Genomic DNA, 10,000 nt, shown 5'->3' with positions numbered 1-10,000 from the left:
AACTATACATTTTTGGAATATTCAGACCATGAGGAATCCAAAAATTAATGTTTACATTTGCGTAGACACCTTTGCGAAAATGACACTCAGGACAGTGATGAAGATCTGTAAAAGCATATTCCTGAACGGTATAGACCTCGTAGATCCTGTGTATAGGACTTATAGTTCAATCTGATGCTACCTATAACTTCCTATAACAACCTATAACTTCAAAGGACTTGCAATATCATGTATTATGTAATACAGTTATATCACAAATATAAAGACAATGGTTTTCAATAACCTTTGTTTGTTGCTTTTCTATAATCCTGAGCACTATTTTGAGGCCTTTATTGGATTCCTTGACCCAGAAAACATAGGATTAGCATATTTAATTAAGTCTCTAGGTTGACTAGAAGCCGAGATCGCGCAAAATATGTATTTTATGGCGGCCATTTTCAAAATCCAAAATGGCGGCCATGCAGGTGTCTGTGCAAATGCCAACATTGATTTTCAGATTCTCCATGCTCTGAAGATTCCAAAAATGTACAGGTTTGCTAATCCCAAAATTTTGAAAGAAATTATATTTGTTAACATAGTGAACCTGACTATCTTCATCACTGTCCTGAGTGTCATTTTCGCAAAGGTGTCTACGCAAATGTAAACATTAATTTTTGGATTCCTCATGCTCTGAGTATTCCAGAAATGTATAGTTTTGCTAATCTACCAAAACTTTGAACGAAATTATATATTTTTTTTTTTTTTTTTTTTTTTTTTTTTTTTTTTTTTTGTATACAAGATCGAGGCTCGTGAAAGAGCGAAAATTAATCACACAGAAAGACAAACAGACACATAAAACAAATAACATCGGGAGCGGCAGACAAGACGGGGAGAGAGGGGGAAGGACACAAACACAACATTTGAGAGCAGGGACCGAGAGACATGGAGACATCGAGAGATCTGTGGGAGGGAGAGGGCTTTGGGGGGGAGGCATGTGAAGGGGGGAGGCATGTGAAGGGGGGGAGGCATGTGAAGGGGGGGGGGGTGGGAGAGGTATAAACATATGGACACTGCCAGGATTTCCAGGAAATAAGTTGGAATTTCAAACAAGGTGGATCTGGGGTGAATTAGTGGGGGTAGAAAAGATCAAGGTTATGGATGGGGGAAGATAAGAGATGGTGGTGAACAGCTGTTTTAAAGACCTGGAGGGAGGAGAGGGATTGAAGGGAGTGTGGGAGTTTGTTCCACAGGCGGGAGAAAAGAGGAATGAAAGAGTGAAGGTGAGCAGAGAGCCGAGATTTCGGCAGTTTAACCATCAGAGGGTTGCTGGCAGATCTTGTGCGACCTGTAGGAATATTTGGGGGACAGAGCACGGAGAGAGCTGGGGGAGCAAGGCCGGAGAGGAGTCGGTAGAAGACAGAAAGACCACCTACCTGCCTGCGGTGAGTGAGTGAAAGGCCCTCAGAGATAGCTTCATCGCGGGAGATTCCAATGATTTTGAAAGCTTTGGATTCAACAGCGTGAAGCCGAGCCAGGTGTGAGGCAGGAGCACCAGCCCATAGGGGAGAACAGTATTCCATTGAGCTGCGGATGAAAGCCTTGTATGTGGTGAGGAGCTCAGGTGTGCCGAGGAAGGACTTCGCACGACGGAGGATGCCCAGTCGGCGACTGGCTTTGGAGGCCAGCTTGGAAATGTGGTTTTCCCAAGAAAGATCATGGCAGATAGTGAGACCCAAAAGCTTGAGTGACAGAACTTCTTGGAGAGGATTGTTGAGAAAGTAGATGGGAGGGTTGTCCAGTCGATCTTTTCGGAGAGACATAGTAAGAGAGTGAGATTTGGCAGGATTGAAAGACATGTTCCACTTGTTTGAGCAGTCTGTGATTTTGTCCAGGTCTTCAGAGAGTGAGGAGGCTGCAGACTGCCTATCTGAGGGAAGAGGAATGGAGCGGCAGAGAGTGGAGTCATCAGCAAAGAGATAGAGAGGATTTTCCAGAGAGTCAGAGAGATCATTGATAAAGACCAGAAAAAGCACAGGGCCCAGCACACTTCCTTGGGGAACTCCAGCCTGAACAGGAAGGGGAGATGAGAGAAATCCATTCAGGGCCACACGTTGACTACGACCAGAGAGGAAGTCCGCAAGCCATGCATGGAGATTTCCATGGATACCATAGGAGGAGAGTTTGGTGAGCAGAGCTGGGTGCCAGACCGTATCAAAGGCCCTTGATATGTCAAGGGAGACAGCTCTGATTTCCTGTTTGGCATTCAGGACCTCCATCCATTGTTGAGACAGCAGAAGCAGCATGTCCAGAGTAGAGTGACCTGGTCTGAAACCAAATTGATGATCAGAGATCAAGCCATTGGAGAAGAGGAAAGATTTCATATCCGAAGCAATGATGGATTCCATGACTTTGCTGATAATTGGGAGCAGGCTGATTGGTCTGTAGTTGCAAGGATCTGTTTTTGCACCTTTTTTGTGTAAAGCGGTAATGTTAGCTGATTTCCAGGATGCTGGCAGATGACCTTGAGCAAAAGATAGGGTGAAAAGAACAGAGAGAGGGTGAGATAGAGCGGCAGAGCAGGATTTTAGGACCCGTGGGCTGATGCCATCTGGTCCAGTTGCAGAATCAGAGTCGAGGTTTGACAAAAACTCCTCCACCTTGTCAGGAGAGAAGGACACAGAGTCCAGGAGCATTTGGGTTCGACTGGGAAAGGTGGGAACAGAGAGAGATGGGTTTGGGACTAAGGATTTCGAGGCGAACACAGAGTTGAGGCATTCGGCTTTGTCACGTGCGATGTCAACTGTGTGGCCATTTGAGGTAAGGGAGGGGATGGAGGGGGAACAAACACCAGAAACAGATTTGACCAGACGCCACCAGGATTTGGAGGAAGGAGACAGGTTTGAGAGTTCATTCTTGAGTGAGGAGAGATAGTGCTTCCTGGCACTCCTGAGGGTAGACACACACTTGTTCCGAGCTTGGTGGAAGGAACTGAGATTTCCTTCAGTTGGATTAGCCTTCCAAGAGGCAAAGGCAAGTTGTTTCAGGGCAACTGCCTCACCACAAGATTCAGTGTACCATGGACGGGAGGAAGGGTAAGACAATTGAAGGCGAGATGGGATAAATCTGTGCATGAGAGAGATCAGTTTGCTTTGGAAGAATTCCCAGGAAGAATTGATGTCAGAGGCAGTGGAGATGGGAGACCAATCCAGACGATTGATGGCTGCTTGAAGACCGTCCCAGTCAGCCTGAGTGAAATGCCAGACTCGTCGACGCTGAGGAGGCTCTCTGAGAATGGCCAGAGAGATGTCCACTTTGACAAGCACATGATCAGAAGAACCGATTGGAGCAGAAGAAGAGCAGCAGACATTAGCAGGGAAGTTTGTCATAACCAAGTCTAGAAGAGAAGATACTCCATTGGCTGAGATCCGGGTCGGGAAATTGACAGATTGTGTCAATCCCAGTGAGTCACAGAAGTCCTTTGCTGAGGTGCCATGACTAGTGAGAGAGGAACCCACACCCAACCAGGTGGCATGATGACAGTTGAAGTCACCACATATGAGGAAGAGAGAGTTGGGATGAGTGGATAGAAGTTGGTCCATGTTGTCAGACATTGAAATGTAGATGGAGTCATCACTGTTTGGGGGACGGTACAGAACACATATGAACAAAAGGTGGGAGCGGAGAGGAAGCCGTAACCAGAGGTACTCCTGCGGGTGAGGAGGAAAGAGAGCAGTGCAAGGAGAGTGAGGAAGAGAGTTTTTGACAAAGATAGCCACCCCACCACCAGGCCGAGGCTCAGGTCTATCATACCGGAGGAGGGAGTAACCAGGAAGAGATATTAAGGAATCAGAGACATCTTGAAGGAGGAAAGTCTCTGTTAAGCAGATCAAGTCTGGATTGTCAGAAGCAACCTGTATGGAGAGATCAGTCAGGTTTGAGCGAAGGCCCCGGATGTTTGAGGTCCATACCGTTAATGAAGAGAGAGGGGGAGCATCGGGTACAGGACAGGGGAGGGGAGGAGTAGGGTAAGATGAAGGATGAGAGGGGGAGGTAGGGAGAGCAGTTGATAGTGTTTCAGATGTTGCAGAAGAGTTCCAAGAAAGGGAAGGATGAGGAGGATGAAAGGTTTGCTGGTGAAGGGATGCGGCACAGTGAGGGGTTGTTTGAGGGGGGGCAGAGGAAAGTAGAAGGTTTGGGGGGGTGGAGGTATGAGATAGAAGGGAGACGAAGTGGGGAGGAGGCAGCTTGGAGGAGGAGGGTGGAGGAGAGAGAATTGGAGAGGAATGGTATGGGGGGAGAATTGAATGGGAGGGATTGGGGGGGAGTTTTGAAGGGGAGGAGTGAGGGGGGAGTTTAGGAGGGGAGGGGCAAGGGGGGAGTTTTGGAGGGAAGGGGAAAGGGGGGAGATCAGGAGTGGAGGGGCAAGGGGGGGGATTAGGAGGGGAGGGGCAAAGGGGAAGTTTAGGAGGGGAAGGGCAAGGGGGGAGTTCAGGAGTGGAGGGGCAAGGGGGGAGTTTAAGAGTGGAGGGGCAAGGGGGAAGTTTCGGAGTGTAGGTGCAAGGGGGGGGATTTGGATGGGAGGGGCAAGAGGGGAGTTTAGAAAGTGGATGATTAATGAAAGACGAACATTGATAACAAATTGGGTTTGTTGTGATTTTCAAGTTAGCAATCCGGTTCAGGATGATGGAGGAGGGATGGAATGAATGTGAATTTAGACCATGTAGTGAGGGAGACGTATAAGATATTGAATTTCTTTTTTTTGAAGTGGAATGAGTTGGAGAGGAAATTGAGAAAAGCCTTTTAAATAGGAAGAAAAACAGCGTGTTGTAATATACCACTGAATAAAAAACAGAAGGGGAAAGGTAAAACATATTTAAAAATATTTAAACAGAACTATGAACAATCTTATATGCACAAAAATACCAACGGGGGGAGAGCCGAGAGGGACCACCACGAGTCACGTGAACAGGGCAAACGGTGGATGGCAAGGAGATAATGGGGGTGGGGCGAACAGCACACCTGGACAGAAAATACAGGATGAGACAACAGTACACGTGGAGAAAAGAAAATAAATGTTTTTGTTTTTTTTTGTTTTTTTTTGGGGGGGGGGGGGTGGGGAATTAGAACGTTAGACAGTATTATGTTCGGGGTAGAAGGGAAAAAACCAAGAGCCAAGCAAAACACACTTAAGTTAACAAAACACCGACGGGGGTACAACTACAAGGCCACACACGAGGAGCAGAACACGATTAATTAATTACGAGTTACAGGAAATTCAAACCAAAACTAACTATAATCAAACAATATCACATGGACGATAAAATAACGAATTGAAATTTGACAATCTATCTGGGGAAATGGGGGAGAAACACGTGGTCGAAGAACGAACGAACGAATAAGAATGAATAAACGAATGAGCACAGAGAAGGTAGTCTTTTTTTTTTGTTTTTTTTGAGTTGAGATTTACATAAGGAAGTAGGCTTTGGGGTGGAAAGACTGCGAAAACAGAGAACGAAAGTTATTGGATCACAAACAACAGGCGCTGAGAGAAAAACAAAGCCTCAAGGTTGTACAGTGTACACTGTACAAGACCTCAAGACGACACGAATTAACGCGATTTTCAATACAGGTATGAAAGATTTGCACCGAAAATCTTTGACGGGACAATAAACGTACATACACCATAAAAGAAATACAGTTATAACGAAAATACAAATTGGAACAATGACTTAACTTCGATTTCGATGGAGAGCGTGGAGACCTGCGAAAAAACGAACAGTCGCCAGCAAGACCGGAAACGGAAGATATTTGTTAACATAGTGAACCTGACTAACACCGTGGAGTACATGCTGCCTCTTCACTTGGTGCTCAGCATTTCAAACATCGAGCCCTGTAGTCTAGGCAAGAAATTCAAAAATGTGCTTATTTAAGCTGCATGAGGCATTTTTGAGGAAAAGCAAACAAATAGGTTTTTCTAAAAGGGATTTTCGTGCTGAATATGAATATGTTGTTTGTGTTTCCCAAAATTGCCTAATTAGGTCATTAATTAAGGTCAAAGGTCAATAAGTGCAAAATTCAAGTTTTCACAGAAATTATTTTATTTTTAATATCCAATACAGTGGCGAAAACGTTTATCGAGTATCTATCATATTAAGCCATATATCGTATGTCAAAGATTTGAATTTAATGGAAAATGTGAGAAGTTCGCTGTTCGCTGTTCATGGTAAGAATTGTGGTACATGTGATAGGGACATGTGATATGTTCACATGTGATATGTTCGTGAGATGTGATATCACAAGTGATATCATGTGATATCACATGAGATGTGATATCACAAGAACGTGAGATGATATATCATCTCGTGAGATGTGATATCACAAGAACATGTGATATGTTCGCTGTTCAGTAAAGCTGTTCAGTAAATGTGAGTGAGTGAGGGAACAGTAACTGTGAGTTCTGAACTGTGAGTTGTGGGAACTGAACTGTGAGTGATATCACAAGTGATGTGATATCACAAGAACATGTGATATGTTCGCTGTTCAGTAAAGCTGTTCAGTAAATGTGAGTGAGTGAGGGAACAGTAACTCTGAGTTCTGAACTGGGAACTGTGGGAACTGAACTGTGAGTGATATCACAAGTGATGTGATATCACAAGAACATGTGATATGTTCGCTGTTCAGTAAAGCTGTTCAGTAAATGTGAGTGAGTGAGGGAACAGTAACTGTGAGTTCTGAACTGTGAGTTGTGGGAACTGAACTGTGAGTTCAGTAAATGTTCAGTAATGTGATGATATATCATCTCGTGAGATGTGATATCACAAGAACATGTGATATGTTCGCTGTTCAGTAAAGCTGTTCAGTAAATGTCAGGCACCAGAATCAATGCCAGCATCCAGTGATGCTGCACATCACCATATACAGTGTGCAAATTACCAGAGCTTCATATGGAGAGAAGCGTGCAATCCAAACCCAGTAATTCCTTCCCCAATGGACTCTGCTGGATGGAAGCTGGCTGATGGTCTTCTCTCACCGGTGCTCACCTCACATCTTTACCCCCTATCCCAAAAGCATGCAAGGACATTGTACAGTGTGGCTGTACCAAGGGTTGCACCAGTGATAGGTGTTCGTGCAAGAAATGGGATTTGAAGTGTACGGACGCATGCAAATGCAGTGACTCGGAGACTGTAACATGCAAAAACAAGACTAAATAACGCCAATGCTAGGATATTGCCACAATACGGTTATTTGACACTTCATCAGTGTTGGTTTAAGGGGGTGAAATATAAATATAAAATATAGAAATATAAAAAGGTGACATATTCCTTTCTAATATATTGTTAGATATATTGTTGTCATATATAGAGAGGAAACCAAAATCAGTTTTGGTGGCCTACGTTGGAAAAGAGACAAATCCATGCGACCAAAATTGAACTGTTATTGAGATATTGGCAATTGAACCGTTATTGAGATATTGGCGATAGAATCAAGAATTCCTATCATATTTTTCATTTAATTTGAATATTCGGCACATAATATGACGTTTAATTTGAATGATATGTAGAAAATTCTTGTAAATTCATCTAGGGGACGTCAAATAGGACCTTACGAAAATTTCATAAAAATTCGCATTTTGTACTAATTAACCCTTGACCCTAATTGGTGGCTAATTCTGCAAATTTCGCAAAACAAACAACAAAGTCTCATTCCCCTGAATCTAGACAATGATGCTATGCCATATACTCTTTTCACTGGTGCATTTTGACATGAAACATCAAAGGGAAATCGACTGACATGGCACTCGGTAGAAAGGTCAACCGTTACGGAGATATTCTCCATAGAAGTGAAATTTTCTTTCACATTTTCCATTAAATTCAAATCTTTGACATGCAATGTATGGCTTAATATGATAGATATTGGAAAATCTTTTTTTACCACTGTATTGAATATTAAAAATAAAACAATTTCTGTGAAAACTTGAATTTTGCACTTATTGACCTTTGACCTTAATTAATGACCTAATTAGGCAATTTTGGGAAACACAAACAAGATATTCATATTCAGCACAAAATTCCCTTTAAGAAAAACCTATTTGTTTGCTTTTCCTCAAAAATGCCTCATGCAATCACATTTGCTGGAAATTGAACCAGTCTACTGACAAATTGGTAAATTGATGATGATGATACCAATGAAACCCTGAGCAAATTAATATCTTCCATAATCATTATGCCAGGATTCCTATAACATCATCCTGTGCATACTTTACTATCCCAAACCTTGATCTACACATCCTCCACCTCAGTTCGTTGTCTAATTTATTCACTTTGTAAATATACTGTTGTGTATGTGAAAGGATAGGAGGCCATGGTGGTATAAAAAGTGTTTTGGAAAGTGAATCTGATTCTGTGCTGTCAGTTTTACCTTGAAGTGGTGGGGCTTGTGACCATACACGCAGCTACATGCCAATTAATTAATGAGAGCTGCAAGGATTTTTGCAAGTCTGTGTATACCTGTCTTACCATCATCCTTTTCACGATTTTTTTTTTAATGTTGGAGGCTCCAGGCACGGACTGTATAGCCCTCAGAGGGCAGGCCTTAAATAAAAGAGAAGAAAAGTGTGTGATGAAAAGTGTGTGATGAAAAGTGTGTGATGAAAAGTGTGTGGTGTTTGTTTGCAAGAAAGAGAGATTGAAGCGAGCCAGGTAGATATAGTTTGAGTGAAACAAAAAGTAAGACCAGCAATCCTGACACAGAGAGTGTAAGATGGTTCCAGGCACCACTTTAACGCTCCTAAGTCAGAACAGTAGTACTACCCTGGGCAGTTGCTGTCTACAACGTACGACCTAAAATTACTTACTTGCTGCATTGTATTGAAACATAGTGTTGCATGTGTGTGTGTGGGGTACAGGCTACTTATCAAAGTGTAAAGCTTTAGCATGGACCGTGCGCTCCAGTAGGCTATGTTGTGGATTAAAGGTGTCACGTGATCGACACACGTGAACAGAGGGAATAAGAGAACACACGTGAACAGAGGGAATAAGAGAACACACGTGAACAGAGGGAATAAGAGAACACACGTGAACAGAGGGAATAAGAGAACACACGTGAACAGAGGGAATAAGAGAACACACGTGAACAGAGGGAATAAGAGAACACACGTGAACAGAAGGAATAAGAGAACACACGTGAAATGAGGGAATAAGAGAACACATGTGAACAGAGGGAATAACAGAACACACATGAAAAGAGGGAATAATAGAACACATGTGAACAGAGAGCATAACAGAACACACATGAAAAGAGAGCATAAGAGAACACACGTGAACAGAGGGAATAATAGAACACATGTGAACAGAGGGAATAAGAGAACACACGTGAACAGAGAGCATAAGAGAACACACGTGACCAGAGAGCATAAGAGAACACATGTGAACAGAGAGAACATGAGAACACGTGTGAACTAGGACCGCACTCATTAGAGAGCATACCTCATCAGGTGAACAGTTTACGTTTTGTATCCCAGAGTAGACCAGAAAATCACAATACAGAATCACATTTAATCAAAATCATCCGTCCACAAGTTTTTTGAGATATCCTGTTATGTATCGTTTTTGGCCCTATCTCTCAATGGTGAATCAATCTCAACAATCATTCTCTCAACAGTCAATCTCAACTTTAAAAATTATACTATCTGGATCCGGATCTTCACCAAAATTTAATCCATTCTTCCTTGTCACACATACAACCTGTTCACCAGGCTTCGTCCAAATCCGTCCATAACCTTTTGAGACATCATGCTATATGTTGGTTTTAGCCCTATCACTCAATGGTGAAGAATCACTTAAAATTAAATAATTCTCCTATCCGAATCCATATTCAGATCTTCACCAAAATTGAATCGATTCTTCCTGGTCACACACACAACCTGTCCACCAGGTTTCGTCAAAATCCGTCAACAACTTTTTGAGATATCCTGCTATGTATCGTTTTTGGCCCTATCTCCCAATGGTGAAGAATCACTTAA

General features: G+C 42.9%; 2 protein-coding genes across 3 annotated transcripts in view; both read right to left on the bottom strand.

Moving 5' to 3' along the window:
- The window catches only part of MRPS31 (mitochondrial ribosomal protein S31), a 396,402-nt gene that overhangs the window by 165,802 nt on the left and 220,600 nt on the right, over positions 1-10,000 (bottom strand). The window lies entirely within an intron of this gene.
- LOC137431617 (CD166 antigen) overlaps positions 1-10,000 on the bottom strand; it is a 113,918-nt gene that overhangs the window by 24,262 nt on the left and 79,656 nt on the right. The gene's annotated exons all lie outside the window — the stretch shown is intronic.

This window comes from Myxine glutinosa, chromosome 7, assembly GCF_964187855.1.
Source record: "Myxine glutinosa chromosome 7, kmMyxGlut1.1, whole genome shotgun sequence".
Classification (NCBI taxonomy): domain Eukaryota; kingdom Metazoa; phylum Chordata; class Myxini; order Myxiniformes; family Myxinidae; genus Myxine; species Myxine glutinosa.
Note: the sequence above shows the minus strand (reverse complement) of the source record. Positions and strands in the feature narration are given on the sequence as shown.